The sequence below is a fragment of the Myiozetetes cayanensis genome, unplaced genomic scaffold, assembly GCF_022539395.1.
Source record: "Myiozetetes cayanensis isolate MyiCay16 unplaced genomic scaffold, myiCay2020 scf5-8, whole genome shotgun sequence".
Lineage (NCBI taxonomy): Eukaryota > Metazoa > Chordata > Aves > Passeriformes > Tyrannidae > Myiozetetes > Myiozetetes cayanensis.
In genome coordinates, this window is record NW_026087742.1 from 23505506 (window position 1) to 23531514 (window position 26009).

At 44.0% G+C, this 26009-nt stretch overlaps 1 long non-coding RNA gene across 1 annotated transcript; it reads right to left on the bottom strand.

Moving 5' to 3' along the window:
* Positions 1-14775: 14775 nt before the first annotated feature.
* On the bottom strand, positions 14776-23897 carry LOC126649524 (uncharacterized). Its single transcript, XR_007631066.1, has 4 exons — positions 23854-23897; positions 17810-17888; positions 16493-16560; positions 14776-15026 (listed from the first exon to the last, which is right to left on the bottom strand). It is a non-coding gene; the product is annotated as an uncharacterized LOC126649524 (long non-coding RNA).
* Positions 23898-26009: the final 2112 nt, after the last annotated feature.

Consider the following 26009-nt stretch of genomic DNA (forward strand, 5'->3'; position numbering starts at 1 on the left):
GTGCAGACTGAGGACAGGAGTACAGGAGACAAGGAGAGGAATGGAATAGAAAGGAGAGTAAGGGCTGTTTCACTCTCAGAAGATGCTTAGGTAACACAACAGGAAGGCAGTCCTAGATGTTGCATGGGATTAGATGGAGCTAGATGCATAGGAGAAAAAAGCTCCCATCCTAGCTCTCCTTCTACTTGCCCCTCACTCCAACCAGGTGGCCCTAGGGCCACATGTGAGGAGCTATTTGTGTGACACCCCAGGAGGGCAGTGAGTGAGGAGGCTGGTGGCATTGGCAGAGATAATTACTGGTTTAATTTATGGGCTGCATTTTGTGTATAAAGCCATGACTACACATATAATGTAATCCCGGCACCGTGAGTGTGCTGAGCACTGCTGTCAATCAGTGGTGCTTTGCATCAGTACATATTCTTATAAATATGTATGTTCTTTTGCTAACGGTATTACTATTTATTATTTGTGTTACTGTCGTGCCTCAAGGCTTCGGCAGGGACCAGGTCCCTGTTGTGCCGGGTGTCTCACACACATGGTGAGAGGCAGACTCTGTTCTGTACAGCTTCCAGACTAAATACACCATAACAGGCACAGTCTGGGGTCCCTAATTAAAAAAACATTTTGAAGTTGAAGTGCTGGATCCAGCTCGCCAGTGGCAGAGCTGGGAGCAGACCTGAGCTTGTGCTGACTTCCTATCCAACATTCTTCCCATTAAACTTCAGTAACAAAAACTTAGGCAACTTTGGCTTCTTTTGGAAAAATAAATGGGTGAGACATTTTACAAGGTGGAAGTTCCCTCTGAACCCTCTCTCTGAATACCGTCATGTGCAGGAAGGCCAGGATGTACGCAAACATAGGAAAAAAAGGTGCCTCAGTGAGGGAGGGAGGGAGGCATGTCCATCAGAAATCTGCCAGTGACTCCTTCTCACTGGCATCCCTGTGCAGCAACCAGCAGTGACCCCTCTGATGACCAAGATACCTTCATGGCCACTGTCAGGAGTGTAAGCACTCCTGATTAAGCCTTGCACTCTCTAATGTGAGATTTTTTTTCTCCTCTCAAAGCCCTGGCTTCATCTGACCACAGGAGGTTCTTCTCTGATCCCTGTAAAGGACACTCTGTTGGGCATCACTCCCAGGTTTTCAGCAGTGGAGGGGGCCCAGGCTGCCTGGTGCAGGAGGGATCAGGGTCTGCCTTGTACTGGTCCCAGTTAGTCTTGTCTCTCTCTGTAACAGATGGCACCCACACATCACACCCTAAGGCCACAGCCAGTCAGAGGTGTCCCAGCCAACAGTGCTAAGGGAGGACAGCACCACTGGGGCAGGAAGCTCTGGAAGCGACACATGGGGACACAAGAGAGAAGAAAAAGAGAGGAGAAATGGGAGGAGATGGGAGGATACGCAAAAGGAGGCAGAGGAAGGGACACAGCAACAGATACAGAAGGAAGCATGCAAAAGGGGGGTGGGCTTGGAGAGACTTCATGCTGGGTAACCTTGGGAGGGCACTGTGCCTCTGGGGGACCCACGCTGGAGCAGGGGCACCCCTGAATGGACAGCAACCTGTGGCTGACCCAGGCTGGAGAAGGGTATTAGTGGGAGGAAATAACCAGGAAAGAAAAGAGGAAAAACCAGGAGCAACAGCAAAAAACTACCTTCTACACTGCCCATCTCCTCATCAAAGGTACTGGCAAGGAATGTGTGTAAAACATATTGAAAATGGAGGGAAGGAAGCTGATGTGAGAGAGGTGTTGGACTGAAGCTGAGCCTGGTGAACGAGGAAGAAAGAAGCTTCCCTTGGTGTTTAATTATCTAAGTCTTCTTTGTTTTCCATCACCAAATCAGTAAATAAAAGTTTATGTTAATTGGAAATAAATCAAATTCAGTAAAATTCCCTGAACTAAGACTGTTTTGCCTGCAACAGACTCATATGAAAAAATTTGAGGTTTTTAGCTGACAAGGCTATAAGGAAAATCTTTAGAAGGCAATTCAGGATTATTGAAAAAACCCTCAAATCAGAAGTAGAGTGCAAAAGGCCCCCAGTATTTCTCTTGTTATGAATCAGTACATGGCCACTGAATGTGCAAGAACACAGCAGATGAACATGGACATCACGCACTGTGGCTGGCACTGGAGTCCAAGGCATGGCATCTCAATCACAGCTGCTGAATGGATCTGGTGTAACTAAAGGAACATTGAGTATTTTAAGACAACCAGGTTTCCAATCTTCATAAACCAGCTAAAAAGAAGCAGTACTAAAACACACCCTCTGTTCTCATCCCTCCTGCAGAACCACATCTCTAACCCATCAGGGTAGCCAACGACCAGGCATGCTGGTAGATGAAATACTGGCAGATGCAAAAGCAGTAGGTCCCATCCATTGCACACTGGGTCCCCTGTGCATACATAGACCGATCTGCACACATCAGCTGCATCTGTAGCAATTCTGTATGACAGTCACAGCAGCCATTGGTGCAGAAATCCAGTAGATTTCTGCTCAAAGTGTAGGGCAGCTGTCTGTCCAGATCAATACAGCTGGGACATCGGATGCAATTTAGGAAAACCAGGACATCTCTTTCTTTTCTCTTAGATGGCAAAATTCCACTTTATTTTGGCTGAGATTAGTTCCTTTATTCTGCATATGCTGATAGTAGCTCTGTCTGTCTATCCTAATTGCCTTTCACTCTAACTCAAGCCTAAAAATGGCCTGCTGAAGTGCATCTCCAAAAAAAATTACAGAAATGTCCCTGTGTATTCCAGCACCAGCACACAGGAAGAGAGAGAATCTCAAGGTTCCACAGTGAAACAGCTAGTGAAATTTAATAAAAGCAATGGCAGTCAGATTTATGTAACTTTTATGAAATCAATAGTACTGGACTCTGCAAAATGACTTGAAGAGCAAGACCCCATACAAATGTAATTAAGCACAGATGGCAGCATGCTTTCTGTGTGCTGCAAAGCTGTGTTCGCTTTAACGTGAACAGCAGTTGCCTTGAACTTACTGTTGCTGATGTGAAAATGCCATTGTCACTAATCAAGACTGCTTTTCATCTAAAAGACACTCATACTTTTTTTAGTAGGGCTGGTGTTTGAGGTTCATTACTCTACAGGAAACATATAGGAGAGGAGATGGAGTTTGTAAGGTAAAGTTTCACGTATAACATTCAAACCTCATTCAACCAACTTCCACCTCTTGTTTTCCCCAAAGAGACGTCAAAAGATTTCTTTGCAGTGCAGGATCATTACCTCTTCCTCACCTTAAAACAATGGGGCCATCTAAGGGCTTAGATGGGTTCATGGTTCAGGGGAGTGAGTGCTGTGGTGAGCACTCATCTCTTTGAATAACCTGCAGCCATATCCTCCTGCAGCTTCATGCAATGACCTTTTCCTTCTTGTGTTCCATGCTACCAGCACTGCCATCCCTTCCACCTGGCATCCTAGCTGACAGGGTCACACATGAAGCAAGGGACAAGAAAACACTCTGGGATTAAGATATATGAAGTGAAAAAAAGGTGGCAGGATTCCAGTCAGTAGCAAAACATAAATGTAGGTAGTTGAGAAATCGATGGGGGGAAAATGGCAATCACGTTTTAATTTTTTCAGTCTTCCTTAACGGAATGGGTTTTTTTTCCTGTTGGATAAAAGGCACATGGAGATAAAGGGGTGGATGTTACAAAATTGTCATCAGACTGTATTCCACACTTATTTTGTGTGATTTGAAATGACACTGAATGTTGAAGATTTGAAAAAAAAAAAAATTCTTCACAAGCTATCTGTACACCTCTGTCATAATCCTAAAAGGACAGATATATTTTTAACAGCCTCAGGATAAAAAATATGTTAGGAAAGTTCAGAAAAGCTCAAGTGCTGTTACAGCCCAAAAATACTTTTAATCACTAAAGGCATGCTTTTTTAACCTTCTCAGCTGACTCTGACACTCTCCCAGGCTTTGACTAACATCTTGCTTTACCAACACGGCAGTCTGTCTGTGTAAACAGACCCTGGGATGTAACCTCACAGGCAATGTGTGCACAGTTAAAGCTGGAAGTTGTCACTCCTGTGCAGAACCAGTTTCCAAAGGCTCTATTCAAGCACAGTTATCTAATGCAGTGGTTTTCAACTTATTCAGCTGTGCTAATGGCTTACGGACTGTGTCAAAGGGAAACACAAAAGGTAAAGAAAAGTCACTCTAATATCTCCAAAAGTAAGTTGGTGATAAAGGGACTAGGCAATGTTTAGAGGTACACAAACAGGATTGAAAACCATGGTGAGGTGCTTCAGTCTGCACTGAGACATCAGTATTAGTCTGCCCTTCTGCGACACAAAATGCTGCTGGCTACTTCAGTATAACCAAAGCTTACCTTCCTAAAGGCTACATGTCAGAGCTGGTGGGAACATCTTACTAAATTAGTCACGAGTTGTGGAAATTTTGAAGACTATAACTCTTTTTCTTTCCTAGTTTTGATCTTTATTCCACTTTACTGTATTTGTGTCCTCTCTTTTCTTTGGATCTCTTTCATCTACCCATTGAATCTCTTTTCACTGTTGAACCTGTAATTTCCTACTAGTAATAAATCTACTGAAATGGTTTCTTGGTGTGAAAAGTATTGTTTTTCTTGTATTGTGTTCATGAAAACTGGCACATTTAAATTGTGGAATATTATGAAATCAAACACCAGCAAATCAAACTAATTTTGTGGAGCTGAGTTTCTGTCAACCTCCTCACGATATAGCTCACAAAAACCCCAAACGTTCTTATTTTAAAGGTGTTTAGTTTTTGTTTGGTTGTTTTTTTTCTGTTTGTTGCCATACTTTTTTTTCCATTCATTGGACAATTCCTGGGTGGGGGAGTGCTGTGATGTTTAAAAGCCTGGTCTTCTTGTCGCTGTGGTTGTGGTGACATAATAAACAAACATATAATTGTATTCCATTTCATCCATCATCCTATAAAACTACTATTCCATTAGCAGGTTAGTTGGATGCTCAGCTTCCTGCAAGTGTTCCTGGATCTCCCAGTTCAGTGTAGTGTGTGTGACTGATCCATTTCACACTCTGAACGCCTGTTGTGTTTGGATGATGAGCTTAAAGGGGAAGAGAACATCTGCTCTCCACATTTGCATGGTGCTGCATACACTGAAGATCTCTTCTTAGCTGGCTACTATTAGTGCCTGTAATCTTCATCATTAGTAATAGAAAATAATAACTTACTTTAAGCCTCAAGGATTCTTTCAACATTTTTTCCTCAAATTATTAAAGGCAATTTTTCTTCATGAATTTTATTTCACAAACATTTGCATCATATGCAGTCACCAAAGTTTAAATGAAGTGCATACTGGGGTAAGAATTAAAAATATTTCTTTAAAAAAAAGATATTTAACCTAAGTTATTCTTTTTTGCCATTCCTCTCCTCAGCTTCTCTGATATTGTTACTGTATGGGGGTTTATTAATCTGCCATTAGGTGGGCAAATTTGAGACTACTGCCCTAAATTAGTGAGAATAAGGAGCCTGCACCATTGTAAAGTTAGAGCCTTTGATGTGGAACTGCAATCAAAACTTAAATTCACTTATCTTCCTCCTCTACATCCCCCTCTAAGAGCTCAGCAGAACCAGAAGTACTTCTCTTAAGGCATCTTTCCAGAGAGGCTGTAACAGAACTGAGGTCCCAGAAGATGAAGGAGTATTTTTCCTTAGATCTCCCAAGCAACATTCTGGGTTAATAGTGCTGTCTTCACACTTTCTTTGTGGTATACCTATTTAAAAGGAATGAACATCTTCCAACACGCCAGCCTGACAGAGCTCAGTTGGGGCAAGATCAGTATCTTATGGCCTTGGTAAGTGATTGCCTTTATGGCTTCAGTTGCTTCTAGGATTTGCTCCCTCTCATGTATATCAGTCAGAGAAGCAATAACAGTGTTGTCTTAACTGTCTGCTTTTATGTATAAAGCAGTGATTTTTTTTATGCTTATGCACTTCTATGTTTTCTTACTGGGATACCTTGCTAGATTTTACCCCACAATCACAGTTATCCCAGTTCACAGTGCTGTGAAATAGCCCAAAATGTAACATGACACACATTTGACTTATGAAAATGCACTCGTTCCCACTGACACCCTGACAATCACGTTGCATTCTCTGCAGTAACATTGTCAAACCCAGAGAGAGCCAAATAGCTTGTTTGCTATCCCACTCCAGAGGGACCAGCTGACACCAGGATGCATGTCCCATCTGCAGGGGTCTCTGCTGAACCTCCCACGCTGCCTCCTGCAGCACTTCAGCTCGGTACTCCTGAGGGGTCAGCCTTGCTCTGTGAGCAGGGAGAAGGCAGGGGAAAGCTGGCAGGAACAGCTGGAGCTGAATCACCTGATCGTCTTCAAAGGACCACATCACACCCTGTCACACACCCAGAGAAGGTTTCTACTGCAGCTTCACTTCTGGTCTTAATGCTACTTATTAATACATTTTCTGGTCCCAGTGCTCCAATCACTCCAAAGGCAAGCTCCTCACTGCTTGCAGTCACTGCTCTGCAGTCTTTCAGTATGTGCTTCACCCTTAACACGTGCTTTCATCCCACTGAAGCCAAAGGGCACTAAGCACGGGCTTAAATACCCTCTGCAAGGTGAACAGGGACCCAGGGCCCTGGCAATGCCAAGTAAAAAGCAAATGCAAAGGAAGACTTCCTCTGTCAGTAAACAAAACAAAGCAAGCTGATTTTTAAACCTTTTGGCATGTCTGGGTGTCTTTTCTGCCACTGATGAAGGATAAACAATGCAATTATTAATTATTGATGATCGCTAATAAGAACGATGATTATCATCACCATCATCCAGCCTTGCCATTCCTGCCACCTCTCTAATCAGTGCAATCTCACTGTTATTACACATAATTGCAATCTTTCAAGTCAGGGTAGGAGAAGAAGAAACCTTGCAGTGAAAATACTAAATACTTAGTATAACAAGAGTGAGAGCTCCCCAGCTTGGAGCAGAGCTAAGCAAAGTCACGGACTTCCATTCTTTTTAATTTACCATCTGTTCTGTATGACACAGCCTGTGTCTCTTTAGGGTTTAGTACCCATTTATTATCCAAAAGCCACCTCTGCCTGCTATTAAAATCACGTTGGAGTGATTTAGAGAGGGAATCCGTCCATTTGCCCAAGTGGAAAGATGTGTCATCAGCATAAACCTAAATGCCACCGCCTTCCTGGACGCCAGGGCTGGGAAATGCCTCACCAGCACAAGCGCATTCTTGTCGGCTCCAGCCCCTTCCCTCCTCCTGGGAGAGTAAATTACCAAGGATTTGGCATTACACATCTCCTTCTTTCTTCTTCCCTTGTGTTACATGCACATGCATCACATGCACACACACACTTTTCCATTGTGTCTTTTTGCTCTCTGTCTTTCTCATGAAAGGGGCTATCCCACTGATACCCCATCTTCTTTTCCCTTTTAACTCCAGCCTCCCTGATCATTACCCTCTGCCTGTTACAGACTAAGTTACAGACTCAGTCAGCATGCTCGTTATTTTTCCCTCTCCATTCTCTTTAATCACTCTTACATATACCTAGCCATGTGAGCATGCTCCTTACCCCTTCATTTTCCAACAAGAACCTTGTTCCCGTGTCCTCTCACTTAGCTTTACGTCGTCCTCTCCTCATTTCCAGCTCTCACAGTCCTCACCATTATTTAATAAAACACAGCACAGATGAAGATAATTGCCATCACTTCCACAGTCCCTTGGGACTTCTCAGAAATCTCTCACAGGTACCCAGACAAGCATCTCACCCTAATAGCGAATGACTGTTAAACTAAGCAAGAGATTTTCAACAGTCTCCACAAATTGAACCCAACAACGCCCCCTCCACCTGCAGAGCTCCTTCCACAGCTTTAGCCACTTCCAATTAACTGAGCAGCCCAGAGCTGTCCTCAGGGATTCAGGACAAAGAGGATCCAGGCTGAAAACAAGTTCAGGAAGGCAAAACAATTAAACACAAGGTGGCTTGGCTCCAGGATCCTGGGGCAGATCTTCTGGGGCACAGGGACCTGGTGGGAGCCCATAGCCAGAAGCTCAGTCCCTACTGAGCTATCAGGCAGGATACAGGTGGCAAAGCTCCCTGCACAGCAGAGAGAGGGCATGGTGGTACCAGTTGTACTGCGCTCATCCATCCCCTGGATCTATCCATTCCCACCAAAGGGAGACCTTTCTTTGCACTAAAAATTTAGGGTCTTGGTTGGCTTGCTGAGACAACAGCCATTTTGTTCTCAGGCTCACTCACTACAGGAGAGGCATGTGTGCTACACGTTCCCACAGAGGGTGGAAGATTAATAGAGCCATTGTCCCAACTTAAAACATTTTAATGAAAACCCTGGCGTCACTGATGTGTGTCCTTGCTTGCTGTTATTTTTTCTTACCTAATTTACCTGATAGACTACAGTAGGAGAGGAGAGGAAAGGATAAAGAAGACAAGGGAATTATGGGTATGTTCTCACCAGAAATTCTGAATTGATTCAAAATTAATTCCTCCTCTCTATTTTGAATCAATACTTCAAAATAAAAAAATCCTCAATTTTTGTTTTAGGCTTACATGCTTTTTTTCCTCCACACCAAGGAGACTAAAATGTATGTTTGAACTTTTTATTTTTTTTAGAAAAGGAACAATATCCTGAAAATGAAATGGCATGCTATGACTTTCTGGCATTTTATTTAGAACTGGTGATTTGAAATGCCAGTAACAATTTAGTAGCTTTCTGAGGCAGTGAGCACCTGCTTTCCAAACAATTGATAGAAAGAGGGATGTGAAGTACCAGGGCTTCTCAACAAGTGGATCATTTGACTCCAACACTCCTTTTGCTTGGCCAGCTTGTAGCTAGATGACCATTTATCCTCATGATGGGGCAAAAGGACAGGTGGCATCCTAGACACAGTATGTTTCACACTGGCTGCCCTCAGAGAACAACAGAACTGCAGAAGCTGAGAAAGCACAGAACAGGGTCATGAGATGAGTAAGGGCTCAGTCTGATTTTGGCATAAGTCTGGAGGTATTGGAAGAAGAGTGCAGTGGAAAAAGCATATCCCCCTTACCTGTCCTACGTAGTTCCATTGTCCCATGCCATTTCTGCCAGGTTTATCTGGACAGAGCACACCTCAGCCTGAGAGTGAAGTGGGATGCCAGAGTGTGCTCTTTTATTTGTCCTGGAGCACCTGGGCTGCAGGCAAAAATGGCTGGAAAAGTCTCAGTGACTGCTTAAGAGAAAGACTGGCTTATGAGCTGTCACTCTGGACAGTGAAATGCTCCTGCTTTCACCATGCTCTGGCAAGTCTGACATCAACTCTCACATTGTCAGGTGGGGAACAACAACTAGTCCAGTCCCATATACTCATCTAACCAAGAACTGGCAGATCAACACTACACAGGAGAGTAGTGAGAGGTTGAGGGGGGAAGCCCTGAGCTGGAAGAGCCAGGCAGGCTGCAAGGCAGGAGGGGGGCACTGGAAGAGCTGACTAGGGAAGCCCCAGGCTGGGAGGGCCAGAAGTTAATGCGAGTTGGTAATGTGGTGCATTAGTAGACATGTGTGCATAGGGGAAGCCATATAAAGCTAAGTTTAGCTCCAGTCAACACCATCAGTCTTTCACTTTCATGAGCACTAAAATTGACTGAAACTCAAAATATGTATTTTTAAAAATGGGAAAGGAAAAGAAAATGTCCGGTTCCTGTAAGATGATCAATAACAGCCAGTGCTAGAGATGACTTTTTCAGCCACAGGAAAACAACTGTTATTGTTGAATTGCTCGGGAACTTTGCCAGTGGACAAAGATAAACCAATAATGTCAAAGAGAGGAGGGGGGAGATTGCTGGAACCTTAGCTACGGTAAGAGGGTTGATGGAAACACTTTCAATGGGCATGTGGCAGGCCTAAGAAAAAGTAATCAGTTCCAACCAGGCACCAAGAAAAGCAAGGGGTGGGAGACCACACACCTATGTCAGCTCTACACTGCTACTGCTGCAACTGTCCAAGCAGATGGCATGGGATGCTACATCGACTTGCTTCAGGTGCTAACCCATGGCATGCCAGAAGGCAGAGGGTATGGCCTCTTGCAAGACTTTCCACACAATATTTTGTTACCTTGTACTGCTCCTTGGCTTCTCCTCTCCCATATAGGTGTAAAGAGCAGAAGTGAAGACAATGTTGGGTAGGAGCAAGGGGAACCCATGGGGCAGCCTTGTGACCTCGGGAGCAAGTCCACTCTCTGTTAGCAGAACTGCTTCAGACATGCATCACTTAACACTGCAAAGCAGCCTCCACCAAGGCTTCATTTCTGCAGCTGTGTCACCCGTCACCTGTGGCTCTGAAGTCACTGCTTGCAAGCCCATGCATCATGCACAAGATACAGCCCTGGTAGACCCACCCACCACACAACATCACACCAAGGGGACTTGTCTCAGACTGCCAGGAAGCTGGCTCTGAAAGGGGGTCCATGGGCTTTTTCAGGGCACTGCACAGCAGTTGCTAGGTTGATGACTGTAATAGTTTTGACTGTGAAGGTCTCCAGGGAAAACTGGAGCAGTCACAGGGTCATAGCTCCCTGAGTTTTTGCTATTTCATCCTGGACAAATAGTAAATCTCATTCCCTAAAATAGAGTCCTTTGTATTTTGCGAAGTGCTGCACTGAGGGTTGTTTCTCACAAGACTCTGTTATTCTTACGACACCAGCCACATGACACCATGGCACATATTTGGGCCACATTGTCCACTGACAATAAATGGAAAGGCCCTGGGCAGACCCCAATTTGTGCCTGTGAGAGATAGGCTGTTCTGTTTAATCCTGACCTTTTCAAAGTTTCCAAATACTTACTTCTATTACTATAGAAAAATCACTGCACATTCTGGGTTTTCTTCATTTTGTTCAAAATTTCCCATGATTCAAGAGGTGATAGAACACACCCAAACACAGTTCTCTGGGTGATACTACAGGGTGTGGGGGTGAAGGCAGCTGATTCACAAGGTGACAGAGGGACTTGCTGATGGGTGCAGAACGAGTCAAAGATAGAGCCAAAACCAAAAGACAAAAGACAGTGGTCATGTTTTTCAGATCTATCTTCTGACTGCAAAATAATGTTTCCTGGCAGCTTACACTCCTGACATCAGCAATGGGATAATCACCCCTCCCTCACCATCATATGCTTTCAGTACATCGTTGGGATATAGAATCATAGAATCATAAAATGGTTTGGATTTGAAGGGACCCTAAAGATTATCTAGTTCCATCCCGCTGCCAGGGGCAGGTATATCTTCCACCTTCCTTGCTGAAAGCCCCATCCAACCTGGTCTTGAACACTTCCAGGGATGGGGCATGCACAGCTTCTTTGGGCAACCTGTTCCAGTGTCTCACCACCCTCACAATAAAGAATTGCTTCCTAATATCCAATCTAAACCTACTGTCTTTCAGTGTAAAGCCATTCCCTCATGCCCTATAACAGGGTCACTGGCTGCTTGACAAAGGAAGAAAGTGCTGTGTCCCATGTTGCAGAATGGGAAACTGAGGCACAGAGGAAATACAAGTGACTTACCTGAACCTATTTAGGAGATGAGTGGGACATCTGGATCTAAAACCATGACATTCAAGAGCCCAAGGTCTTTCAAGTCTCAGGGTCAGCAAATACTCTGTTCTGAATACAGGTATTTGTTGCTAGGTTTATGAATGGGGAGGGAGGGATGCCCTCTGCAGCATTTAGGATCCTGCAGCCCATGTTGATTTGGGTGTTTTGTTTTGGAGGTTGCAGCCTTATCACTGTCAGGAAGAACTCAGATCTCATAGGTATGGACAGAGCCCCAGGTTACCACACCTGCAATGGGCATTAGAGTACAGAGATTCAGCAGGCATCCCATCAAAGTCTTGCACCTAGATCTGCCTGATGCACTTTTTAGCTAAGAAGTCATTTACATGGCCCACTCTGTCCTCAGCCTCTCTCCTAACAGAGATGCTTATTTGATGCTGACACTTGCTTCTGCAAGGACACCTCAAGTGCCAGTGCCCCCGACTTGGTATGCACAGACCACAGAGAAATCACCTCAGTCGCCTGCTGACTGCTCAGTCCCATCAGCTGCCACACAGGTGGGACCCCACCTCTCCAGCAAAGCCCAAGTCCTGTGCTCCCCTCCCTCTCCATGTTTGTGTTGCTCTTTAAGTGGCTTTGTTTTGCTTAAGCATCCCTTTTCAAGTAATGTTTAGCTTCCAGTTGGAATGAGCTCCAGGAAGCATGGCCGGGTCCCTGCCTGGAACAACGGCCTGTAATTTACGGTGAGTTATGTTTCAATTACCTCGGTGTTATAGCGTCTTGGTGAGGGCAGGCATTATGTCATGTCAGGGATACAGGAGAGGGAGAAAATACAGACGCTCCCATTACAGCCAGTGATGGAACAGTTTTAATAATACTGCAGGAAAAAAATAAAGAGAAGGGGAGCGCAAATGACTTTCCAGCCATACCATTACTGCACATTAGTAACCCAGCGCAGCCAGGGAGAGAGAGGAGGAGAGGGAAGTGGGGAAAGGAGAGGCACTGCTGAGTGACAGGGAAGAGGAAAAAGGAGAGGAGATAGAGGTGGCAGAGAAAGGGAAAAATAGGGTGAGGCTGGAGAAGAGAGGGAAGGAGGGAGGGAAAGATGGAGAGAGGGATGAAGAAGGGCATCAGAGGAGCAGGGAAAGAGAAAGGCAAAGGCTCTGAGTGAGAGACACGAGAAGAGGCAGCAGGAGAGGAAGAATGTGATCCTTATAGAGCTATATGGGGATGCTCATTGCCTCAGCCCCACAGCTCTCCCACCCCACAGCCCACTCCTATGCCCTCCACACCTCCCCTGGCCCTGGTTCACCAGCTGGCTCTGGGGACTGGCAAAGCAGGCGAGAAGCCGCAGCAAAGGGGAAGACAAGCAACAGTTATTAGGCTTTTGTGAACGATATTGCTTTGTTGCTGGAACAAAGCACTCGACTTTCCAATAATAACAATCTACTTTTTTTTTTTTTTTTAATCAAATTTCCTTTGTCGTTGTGGCTTTTCTTAATTTTGTTTCAGCAGGATAAGCCTCTCACTTCCAGCCTGCTGCCTCAATCGACGCTCTGCTTTACTCTCAGTCACTCTTGCCCATGTGCGCCAGCCTGCTCTCTCCTTCTTTATTTTCTTGACACAAATGGCAGTCATTGCTCAGAGAATGTGCTGGGTTAGCCTGCTTTGTAATTCAAACCTTTTATTCAGGTTACCATTATGCACTAAAGAGGAAAATATGTATTGGCTAAACTGCCTCCTTACTGATGGTCCCCAGGATGGGAGGGAAGGGCTTGGGCACGGGACCTCACAAGGACCTGCTGCCCTCCTGCCTTGCTTGTCACTTGCCTGGGAATCTAGGCTCATTTTCACTGCCTTCCCACTGTGGGAAGCAAATTCTCTGGTTGGAGATGAATTTCTGTCAGTGTTCATGCTCAACAAAAACAAGAACTCTGGGAATATCAAATAGCCAACAGGAAGACAAGGGTTGAAAATTGGGAGTGGTATTTGAAGGAAGCATGAATAATGAGATTTCTCCACTGCCTGGGTAATTTATACCAGTATAACTGCTACAGATTGGTACCCACATTGTAGGCTTATTCTAGCAATGCAACGCCACAAAGCCTCAGCAAACCTAAGGAAGGGATTCTCCACCATCACAAATGGCTTTATGTTGCTACACTAGTAAAAGTAAAAGCTGCCTCTCTGCCCCTCAGATTTAGGTTTTCCAGACTGCTGTTAGTAGAGAGCAGGGCTAATATTGCAGTGTTTCAAGCTGTGCACATGCATCCTTTCAGTACCATATCTGTACAGTACCACTGAATACAGTTATGTAAATGTGATCTGAACCAGGCACTGGCACATGGAGGCACATCGCTTGTGCATGCAATGAGGGGTGCATGCCTGCCTCATGACAGTTATGAGAAAACAGGACACCAAACGATCTGGTTTAATATTAAAAGAACATGCGTAGGCAATCTCTGTTCCAGTGCAAAGCCTGCAGAAACATTTTCCCCATCAACGTGCCCTGATTATCAGTGTGGATTTGCACTGTATCAGCAGCTTGCCACTGTGTGACTGGCATTTTTGCCATCCAAGTACAAAACCCCAAATGCTGGTTCAGCCTACTGTAGCTTCCCAGCCCTCCTGTACAGTGTGTTGTGTGTTTGACTGTTTGCAGCTGAGGGCTGCAGCTTCCAGAGTGGAATTTCTTCGTGGTGCTCTCACCTGACTTGCTACAGCAAAGCAAGGGGGCAGATGTGTCTCCTTCCTGAAGGTACCTGGATAATGCTGTGGTGGGGCACATGTAGTGCAGGTAGGAGGATCTCAGAGGTGAGTGGACTGGTACTAGCAATTTCAAGTGGAGGCTTCCTTGAAACATTCTCTGTCCACTGGATTACCATAATTTTATAGGATGACATAGACAACAGAGGAAATTAGTGAGGTGGCCCGAGTCCCATGCTATGGAGTTAACCTTTTCTGCTTGTCTGCTGACAGAGTGGATGATTTTCTGGTCAAACTGGATTTTTTTCCTGGACTTTTCAGGGAAGATTTCTATTTTGTATCTGGACCTCCCTGAAAAGCAGACCACAACCTGCCTTATACTGTCTGAGGTGTAGTCTGGAGTTTTTCTTCAGTTAAGAGACTCTTTGCCTCGGGGAATGTTTCAGAGGAACTTACATGGCAAATGCATCTAGTCTGCATTACAAACAGGACATATTTCTCTTTCCAAGTAGATATTATGTAGTTTACTTTATTTATTTATTTGTTTGGTGCCATGGAGATACCTCTGCACAGGTAGGTAGTATTCAGTTGCATGTAGAAAAGGGAAACGTCATCCAAGCAGTTTTAACATAGCCACTCATTTGTCTTGTGGCAGAATTTGTCAGCGAGAATCTCTTTCTTCCCTTCATTTCTGAGCTCACAGATGTTAAACACAGCCGATGCAGCTCTGATGGTCTTGTGCTTCCAGCTTCTCTTCCTTGTTTCCAGCTGCTAAATCACATTTAAACATGTTAACAATACACTAAATACCCTCAGCATATGACTTCCTTCTGCAAGTGATCACTGGAGTTGTCACAGGGGTATTATTACATTGCCAATGAGAAGAAACACATTCCCTGTGGTTCTGAATGGAAGGGGAGGCATTTGTAAGGCAGCTTCTCAAGTAGGAGGTGGCCCACGCTTTAGAAAACATGGAGGGCCCCCCAGGAAAACTGTATTTTAGGAAGCACAGACTAAAGAATTTACCTGTACTATTGTCTATTGCTTTCCCTCCACTGCTTTAGTCATTAAAGTCATACAGCAGCCTAGTTCTCATCAATGGATTTTTATGAGACACAGTACAGTGACTAGTGACTACCTGCATAAATTTTCATCTGTTTTTCTTTTTTTTTAGGTTTTTAAATTTAAAACATGAAGCCCCTGTGGGGATGTATGTGAGCAATCACATGGGTAGCAGCATGTTTGCAAAGAGCTAATGCTCTGAGCCATGAGCCAACAAAAAGTTGGTCCTGAGGCACAAGGGAAACTACACCAGAGATTTATTGGGCAGCAAGGGATATAGCTTCATTCTTCTTCACACAGGGGAGAACTGGCCACAGATATTATGGGAGGGCTCTGTCACAGACTCAGAAAAAGAATTTGGAATTCCCTTTTTCTCCTGTTGTCAGTATTCCCTCACAACTACAGCTGGCCATTCACTTGACTGCCTGTGGTATTACCTGAGAGCACAGGATCAAATGCTTGCACAGTAACTGGGTCAGAGTGTCTCCTTAGAGGAGCCTGTGCTGTGTTTCTCCTCATCCCAGCCACCATGTTAACCAAGATGCAGTGAACAAGTGAAAAATATGGTGCCAGGTAAAATAGCCAGACTTATGGCTGACTTTGGGGAAAATTTGGGAAATGAGGAGTGGCACCAAATTGACTGCTTCAAGAAATTCAGAAAAGTGGATTCTAAAAGTTCTTCTGCAGCACAGCTCTGCTTGATCACTTTGGTTTGTATAATAGGATGTATTAGGATCCAGTTACAAGCCAAAGTCCACTAGGGAGTGGAAGTGTGAAGCTTAATACAGTATCACAGAAATGGAAAGTGTCTTTAATAGTACTGAAGGGACTTGTGCTTGAAAGCATTTAACAGAGCCTTGGTAAGTAAACTGTAGTAATTGAGCTAGCAAAGGCATTTAGCTTGAATACTTTGTATATGTATAACAAAATCAAATAAGCACCGGGAAGAACTGTTCTTCAAATTGATAATTTGAAATGCTTCTATTCCCTCTCCAGACAAAGAGCACTTACTCATTTCAGTGTGCACATTTCATTGTGTTATGTAGCTACAGTGACTCCTGGTTTGTAAACACAAAAGGATTTAAACCACAATGCATTGTAGTCAAGCTTCCATACCTACAATTATTTCAAGTCCACCAGGTAATGCAGCCCAGAACTTCAAACTGAGAACTCACCTGATCATGGCATCCTCTGGGACTAATCCTCCCTCTCAGCTTCGATTCTCTGCTTTCCCTGAGGATCACTGTTTATTTGGAAAAGAAACTGGGGTGTTGAAATACGTGGGAGGAGAGATAAATACTGAGCATGAGAAAACTGTCAAAGAAAGCTTCACTGTGGTCAGTTGTATGCCAGAGAAAAAGAGAGGAAGAGAAGAATAAAACCTAAGGACCATACAAGCTTTAAGGATCTGACCTCTACACCTAGTAGAATTCTACTGTTTAATACAAGAGGTTGTCAAAGATCTTAATAACATCTGGGTAAAAAAAAAAACCAAAAACATAACATTAAGACTGGTTTTTTTCCTTGAACTAAACCCTGGGATTTTCACTAACTAAAATTTAAGAAGAAAATGATCAGTGTTATGCCTTGGAAGCTGACTCAGGGCCACGTGGGGGTTGAACTTTACCCTGTTCTCCTCTGGGAGAGAGTCTTGTTTAGAAATAAGTCCTAAGATGAAGAACGGAAGAACTTCACTTGCCACTATTACACACACACACAGAGAATATTCTGAGTTGGAAGTGACCCACAAGGATCAGCAAGTTGAGCTCTTAAGTGAATGGCCCATACATGGATCAAAGCTGCAAGCTTGGTATTATTAGCACCAACCTCTAACCAACCAGCTGTACCACCGCATTAATTTCTAATTTGGCAAGGTTAAGGAAAAATATTTGAAGTATGGTGAGGAAAGTGGAGATCCAGTTTAAAATTTTAGGTGGAAAAGTTTTTCCTTCTTATGTTTTATTGGCAAAAAATCTCGTTTGAGGTCAGCTTTATGTGAAAAACTGGTAAACAGGAACTCCCTAGACATGACTTTGGTTTAACCTTTTTGGTCTCCTTTGATATTCAGGAGAATTTCAGTTCAAGAATCTTCATCTGACCAAGATGAAATGAGATTAAATTACTCACTGAAAAAAAAAATAAAGAGAGAGGAGGGGAGGGGAGGGGAGAGGAAAAAAGAAATTTAATCAAGTTCAGGGCACAGATTTGTATGTCCATGTTTATAAGGTGCTGAGAAGTAAATGGAATAAGCATGGAAAATAAAGAAAATAAGAAAGAGGGGTAGATAACAGAGAGCAATGAGCGTACCGTAACATGGTGGAAAGTTAGAGGGTCACTTCAGAAAGCAAACTTCAGGAAAAGACTCAGTTGCAACCCATGTTGGAAGTAGGGAGGAAAACAGACAGAAAAGTGGCTTTAGGAAACCTTCAGATGCTGTAGGAACATGTCTTATTGCTGGGAAAAATATCTTCAGACCCATACAGCAGCCTTACCTTTTGCAGCAAAGAGTGTTCCAGAAGATCTGTACTACCAAGGAGTGACATCAGTGACTGGAGAGCTGAGTGTCAATGGCTGAAAGGGGGAGAACTGAGCTGAGTATGAGACACCAGCTTTGAGTTCCTTTATTTAAATAACCAAATAAGAATTCAGCTTAAGCTACAACATACTGAGTTATTGTTATAGAGCTAGATGCAACAATGCACCGTGATGGGAGAAGAAGGAACACAAGGTCATTACTGCATTCAGCTCTCCCACTCCCCCACTTAGCAAGGCAAGCAGCTACTTGGAAAAACTGGTGTCCAACTGTTCCTTCTCTCTCCTCTTAGTAAATTTTCTCACCTCCACTGTCCCAACCCACCACCTACCTTCCAAGAAAACCAAAGCTCCAGTGATTTGTTTGTAACATTTAATTCTTACTTGAAGAGCTTATGTTATCAGGTTTAAGGAAAAATAAAGAATGCTAAACAACTTAAATGGCCAACAACTGACAAATAGCAAATAATCAAAGCACTCAATTCAAACATAAATGAGGCCAGGGATTGCCTATTATTCTGTCTTTGCACATTACTCAGAAAACAGGTAGAGGGGGTGCATTCTCGGTCAATCCCTAGGCACTGTCATAATAAACATGATTAATAGGCTATAATTTACCTGCACAAATAATTCAATGAACAAATACAAACAACAAACAAATTTGGGCAGTTGCGATCAGATCTTGAGCAGAATAGAGCAAATTCACTAAATAAATTGGTATCAACTAGTCCTAGTAATTGCATTCCATCTCCCAGAATGGCTCCTGGATTACTTACGGAACCCAAAAGCCTGCCAAGCATTTTACAGGCTATGTCCATTCTGTGCCTAGGAAAGTGGATTCACTGCCTATACCCAAATCACTGTTTGCATTTGCATTGACATTTTTATGGGGCTTTCTAGCTTTGCAAGTGTTTTCTAAGGGGTGAAGTTTAAAATAGCTCTGGTCCTCCTGTAATGTTGCTGATTAAGTAACAGGATCAGACTAGGCTTTGCACTCTTTTAGCTACAAAAATGACTTACATGGGGCATTAAAATAAGAGCCCCAAGAGAAAACATGTGCACAGCTTATAGAGAAGCCTTTGGCACTGCTTTAGCTTTCCTTGTTATTTGCTCTCCCCATGTCTCAGTTGTCCTGAGTTTTGAGTTTGAGTCACAGCTCAGCAGAGACCCTGGAAACCTGTGCTGACTTTATCCAGCTATGACAGGAGCGAGAACCTCTCCTCCCCGGGACCAGAGCTCTGGTCTATTTTGTGACTCCCAAGCATAGTTCTCACTCTTTGGAAGAAATGCTGAACTAAGCTTTCCTGGGCTGTGCATCCTCCCTCCTCCCCGCCTCAGCCAGGCAGCAGTGCCAAGCGTGGTGGGTAAGCACAGGTTCCACGACAAGGTAAGATAAATGGAGAAACATGCACTGCAAGAGATGTTTATTGAGTGAGATGCTAAATGAATAACCCAATCAATGCTGTAATATTTAATTCAATACAAACTTCAGATTGAGAGTGTTCCCCATTTATTTTGTGCTGTCACAGAAATTGTCGTTCGTTAGAACAGTGCACTATCATTAAGAGGAAGAGGCTTCCAGCAGGAAGGGGCTGGCTTCAGGCTGTGTAATGGGTGCAGCCTCTGCCAGGTGGAGAGCAATAGAGAGTTTACTACCTTCCTTCTCTGCTAGGGACTTTGGGGAAGGCAGCAGACATTGTGCTCTTCTGAAATGCTCCCACCCTCTCTCTGTAATGCCTGTTGCCAATGTAACACTTTCTCCACATGACCAGAAGCCCTTTGCAATTGTGTCTACGCCCTCAACCATTTGGACATGCCAACCATGAGTTTAAACCACCCTATTCTCTGTCTTCTGGGCTCCCAGTTCCCTGCTGGGACACTGCCACTGCTCACATAGCAAAGGGCTGCAGTCAGGGACGGAAGGGGAAGCAAGGGCCTGTGACTGTGTCCTGAGTACTCAGTCAGTGCCAGCTATGTGGCAAAAGGAGCAAGGGTAGGCAGAAAAACTCCCTTCCTGGGTAAAGTCCTGGACCGTCAACCTGCCCTTCCCTTGTGTCAATGCTCTCCTCTCCTCAGCACTGTGAGGTCAGCTGCAGTGTGCCAGCACACTCTGCTAGCACTTGGACCAGCTTTCAGGCAGCCCTGCCTGCTGGCATACTGTCCTGCCTCACCACCAGCATAAAGTGCTTACCCTCTAACACATGTGCATTGGGATGTCACGGCAGAGGTTGCCAGCTGGTCGGACATCCCTTGCTTGTGACAGGTGGCACACTGTCTCTAAATCATCCTGGCCATCCTTATTCAGTACACCTGGCACCCTGTCCCCCACATTTATAGCTGCCACTCTCATCAATCTCAAACCATCTGGTACAGCTCTAACTTGTCCTGTGTTTGATTGGATTTCCTGAGCTGAACACTTGACTGAGAGGTGCCTGAAACTCCTTCCCTATCCTGTGCTGTCTCTGGTGGTTGTTGTTCCCTCTGGCCTCTGTCACTGGCCAGCTTGCGCCAAGATCCAGGATGAAGTCTAAAGCATAGCATGGCATCACTGAAGCCCCGTTCTTTGAACTAATCTGTTCTCTTTTTCCTAGGGGTTTACATGAAAGCAGCCCTAGGTAGTTTAATACTGATTTCCACATGGGTGTTTGAGTAATGCATTCGTTCCAGCAAGTTGAATACCTTCAGTGGGTGTTCTTCAAAGCCAACTTCACTCTTGAAGTGATCCCAATTAGCTTATTCACTCCCTTCTCAAAGTCCTTCATTCTTTCTTCTGCCTCTCTGCTCTGTCAGGCAAGTCCTTAATTATCCCCCCAAGTGTTGCTCAGGTGAAGCAGCTGAAAGCTGTGCTTAACATGTCCTCTGATTACCCACAGAAGACTAATGAAATAAGGACAGATTCAGTTTGTCTGGATGCATATGTGTTTGCATTCTCATTTAGTTCTTTTAGTTTTCCCCTCAAAAAGGAAACCAAGTCCTGCTGGCCCTTGTGAACTTTACCACTGCTTCTGGGGAGACATGGGCACGATGCAGGTTTCTGTCAAGCCTCAAGTGCTCTAAAGGTTTCTATTTCAAGGTAATTTACAAGGAACTCTTTTGAAAGGAGAGCACAAAACCTCCATGTAATAATATGATGATCTAGAAGGCAAAGCATATGTCAATGCAGAGATAAGAATGTTTGAATACAAACAAAAACAAGCCTTTGCTCCCGTTTTCTATTTAATTTATCCATACATTCATCCATTCTAAGTCTACCTCCTCTTCTCACTTTTCTTATTTCTATGGCTGAAAGAAGTCATGTTTCATTTACCTTTCAAAGGCTGGCGAGTAACCACAACTTTGTCGGCATCTTCATTTTAAACAGAAAAAACAAACAGCAGCCCCTCAGCCCCCCTTCTCCCAGTCTGTTCCTGCCAGAAACATAGCAACCAGCATGCACAGCTTTCTGCAGGCAGCCTAGTTTGCATTTAATTAGTTCTGTGATATCCTAAACTTCTTTCAACCTCCGCCCCCAGAACATCGCTGTAGAAATCCTCACTCCGGGAATGGCATGATGGAGCTGTCAAAAAACCAGTATCTGTGCCAGAAAGTGTTTAGAGTACTTGAATTCCTGAATCAGGACACGACTTGCTTGGAATATATTCTGTGACCAGGAAAATGAAGCAAGGTAATCCTATGCAGGGGAACAAAGACAGAAAATTTAAACTCCATTTTATAAGCTGGGACATATGAGGCAGAGAGATGAAGCTATCCGCTCTCAGAACATCTGTCTGGTGTATCATTAACAATGCCAGGACAGGTGCCTGCCTTCCTTCCTCTTGTGGGAGGAGACAAGGCTTTTCCAAGGTGAGGAGGAATCTTGTGGGACAAGCAGCCCTAATTCCTAGCATCTTCTTTTCCCAGCCACACATCCCCATACCAGCTGTGAGTAGGTATTTGTGAGTCTCATTGCAACAGGACTTATATTGTCATGGATCACCTTTATTTAGTCCATCCAAGGGCACCTAACAGAACAGGCAGAATAACTTAAACTGGAGGAAAGGGGTTTGTATGGATCAGCATGGTAATGCTTTCTGGGCACCTTACACTTTGTCAAGTGAGAGTGCTCAGAACACTGATCAATAAACCCCGCTGCTTCACCTTGCAGTAGACACCACCTCCATCTCCATTTCCCATTAGATCTACCAACTCCATCCCAGACCTGGGCCCCACCTCCAAGTTTTCTGCTTGGACACTGCGCCAGAAGTTACAGAAAATGGCAATGCAATCAGTGTGTAGCAGAATCAAGCTGCCTGCTGGGGATACTTGTCTTTTCTATTTTTCCTCTACTGTCCTGCATTTCCACCCACAAATCAATCCTTCCCACTCCTCTCTTCTCCAAGGCAGCAGGGGTTTCCCAATGCAGTGTCAACCCCAGTGACATCTTGAGGTGCTTGATGAGACAGTGACTGTTTTTCCCCTGAGCAAGGCCTCCCTTTTCTGTCCATTTACCCCTAACCCATAAGTGCCAACCACAGGAAAGCTTCTCACAGTTGCCTGCATTTCTGCCAGCCACAGCAAACCCAAAAGCTGGAAAGCAAGCAGAGCTAAAGTAGGCATCGATATTTTTAATCACTCTGTCAGCCCACTAACCCTCTTTTCTGCTTCAACCAGGCTTACAGTTGGCAAGAGCACCACTGACAATGGCACCAGCACACAGAGACAGGTCCTTTCTATGGAACCACTGCAAGGGAGCTTCTTGCTCTGGCCATTCACAACCTCTCAGCAGAGGAGGCAGCTGCATTCACTGCCAGGACTCTGTGAATTAAAGCACAGGGAGCATTCACTTCGTTCTATAGTTCCTCCCTCCCACCCCCTGCCACTCTGCTGCTGTTAAACTCATTGCAGCTTCAGCTGCTTTATCATCTCATTTACTTTCTGATCTGACACCAGCCTGCCATGCAGCTGATCAAAGGCAGAAACCACAGTGCAGCCAGGCTGAGCAGCCCCAGAATTCAAACAAACATGTCACTTCCCATCTCTGTATGTTAGACAACTTCACTTCTTTTTGTTACTGCCTCTTTTAATCTCTCCCTCCACACATACACACACCTCTTTGCTTTCTCTTCATCTTCTACATTAATTTCCCGTGCCCACATGCTGTCACCCCTTTCTTTTTTGATGTTCCCCATCACTTTCTCCCCTTTCCCCCCTTTCCCCTTGCTTCCACAGTCCCTCTGTCTGCATGATTCTACTCTGCAGTGGTGTGGCTTCACCTTGAATATTGTGTGCAGTTTTGATCACCGCAGTATAAGAAAAACATTAAGCTATTAGGTAGCATCCAAAAGAGGGCAATGAAGATGGTGAAGGGCCTTAAGGGAAAGCCGTATGAGTAGAGGCTGAGGTCACTTTGTCTGTTCAGCCTAAAGAAGAGGAAACTGAGGGGAGACCTCATTGCAGTTACAGCTTCCTTGTGAGGGGAAGAAGAGGGGCAGATACTGATCTCTTCTCTGTGTTGATCAGTGACAGGGCCCAAGGGAATGGCCTGAAGTTGTGTCAGGGCAGGTTTAGGCTGGAGATTAGAAAAAGGTTCTTCACTCAGGGGATGGGTGAGCACTGGAACAGGCTCCCCAGGGAAGTGGTCACCAAGCCTGCCAGAATTTAAGTGTTTGGATGAAACTCTCAGGAACATGGTGTGACTCTTGGGGATGGTTCTGTGCAGGGCTAAGGGTTGGACTCAATGATCCTTGTGGATCCTTCCAACTCAGTATATTCTGTGAATCTATGATTCTGTGCCTGCTCTCATTCCTTCCTCCTCTCTCTTCCTACTCTTACATGTTCACATTTCACTTGAATGCTTCACTTTCTTCCTCACACTTTTGGGAGGGTCTACATTGTTTCACAGGACTAAAGTCACTTTCTGGGTTGTGGAAGTAAGGTCCCAGAAGGCATATTCTTTCCTTCAAAGCCATGCTTAATACTACTATTAGTGTCAACATTATATATGTCTCGGTAAATGACCTCCTACCTTGAAGTCTTTCATGGATCAGAAGCCTCTCAACACTTGAAATCCAACGTAGGGAAGAAAGAAATTCAGTGGTTCATTTCTGCAAGAAATCAAGGAAGAAAAGGAAGAAAGGAGAGGGAGCATGAAAAAGAGGAGTCAAAGAGAAAAGAGGAGAAAGTAAAAAAAAAAAAAAGAAGAAAGAAAAAATAAAAAAAAAAGGAAAGGCCTTTTGGCGAGAGTGAGGATGACAGGTAGTAAATGCAAGGAGTTCAACTAGAAAACTTTTTGTATAACCTTGCTGAATTTCATTTTAAAATAAACCCCAACTCTTGCACCTCACGCTGAACTAGCAATCCTGGGAATGTCCCTGGTAATTCTCTCCATCGCCTGCACAGGACTACAAATTACTCTCAATTTTGGATTTTGGGTCACATTTCAATGTTTCTGTCTGCAATCAACTATGACTCCAAATGGGGAAGGAGACCTGTTCAGATCTGTTTAGATTAGGAAGTGAGTGATGAGTCTGATCCCTTATGGCAAGCCCAGGCACTTGTCCCTAATGGTAGATAGACCACACAAACAAAGAAAGGCATAGGACCCACATGTGAGGGAGGTGACATAATTTTGCCTCCACTTCCCTACTCATCGAGGCTCAGCCAAAGCTTCAGGAGTTGGAAATGGTGTTCCAAGGCTCAAACTAATCTGCAAAATTTGTACTGAGATCTGAACACCTCTGAGGTCTTCAAGCACGCATTTTGAACTACACCTAGCTTGATTAAAGTATTCCTGGATTCAATTAACTGAAATATAATGGGATTATTTCACAACATGCAATCTGATTTTTTTTTTTTTTTAACAGTAAAGTGAGTGAGTGGTGATTACAGGGCTTAATACAGTAGGCCTCGCTGTTCCACTGAAATAAAAAATTGACATGAAATTAGGTCAATTTAGCCACAATTTCTTGGGGAACTAAGGAGTGGGGGAAAATATCTCTGGCTTTCCTTCATAAGATTACTTTTCATTAGATAATTCTAGAAAATGTATTCTGTGGCACATTATATAATAGAAAAAGAAACAATTTAAATGAAAGACACTTCATTTTCATCTAAACAAAATACATACTGAATCAAAAGCTAAATACATACACAAAAGCATTTCCCCAGAATATCCTTTAACAGAAAACATCTTTCAAAAATTAGGGGGTTAATTTCAGTTCCATGTCAAGCTCATATTTCAAAAAACTGAATATTGAATGTGGATAGTCACAGGTTTTATTTCACTAGATGCTGCCTCTGGGAACAATGGTCAGCAAAAGACCAGGCACAGGGTTGGCAGCAGCCACCCACCTCTGTGATGCAACTGTATCCAACCTGGAAGTGACTTCAAACACACTGATGGTCCATGCACCATTTTGAAACCCCACCATCCATCTCACTTCCCCACCTTGGTGAAATGAAATGGTTGCCCTCCACGGGGGCCAGAGAGGAAACTTTTAACAAGTCCTTGATGAAGTGACCTCTGAGGGCTTTGCTCGCCGTGGCAGTTCCAGAGTTGAGCAATCGACTGAGCTCCTAAACATCAAATTTTCTTTCTTCAAATCCATTAAGCAGATTTTATTTACAATATCTTTCTACGTCAGCAACTCAGATAGTTCATTTTTGTAACCAGACTCCGCCCCTTACACATCTGCAGATGTTCCCATATGAATATGTCTAAAACTTGTCCTTCTCCATCATATTGGGATACTTTACCTCATGGTGCTCCTTTTGAAACTCATGATGTTCCAGTTGAAGGTGTCTCTTTTACCATGAGACACTTAAAAAAAAAAAAAAACTAAAAGAAAAGAATTCACAATCTATGGTTCCTAAATCCCCAGTTCTCAGCTTAATAATACATTTCAGCTGTGCAGTTACAACATTCATAACTAGTGCTGAGAAAATAATTTGCAGCCAGTAATTTGCTGAAAGAATTTAGTCCCTTTCTCTGCTCGCAGATGGTCCCTGAGCAAAATCAAAATTTCCTCGAATGTACTCATTATTTGAAAATACTCAACACATTTTTGGCAGGGCTCTTTTTTTTTTCCCCCCTTTAAAAAAAACACCCTTGCAGATTGATCACAAAAGCATTGCTTGTGTATTCCACAGTTAGTATTCTAGCCATGAGCTGCTGGTTTGTTT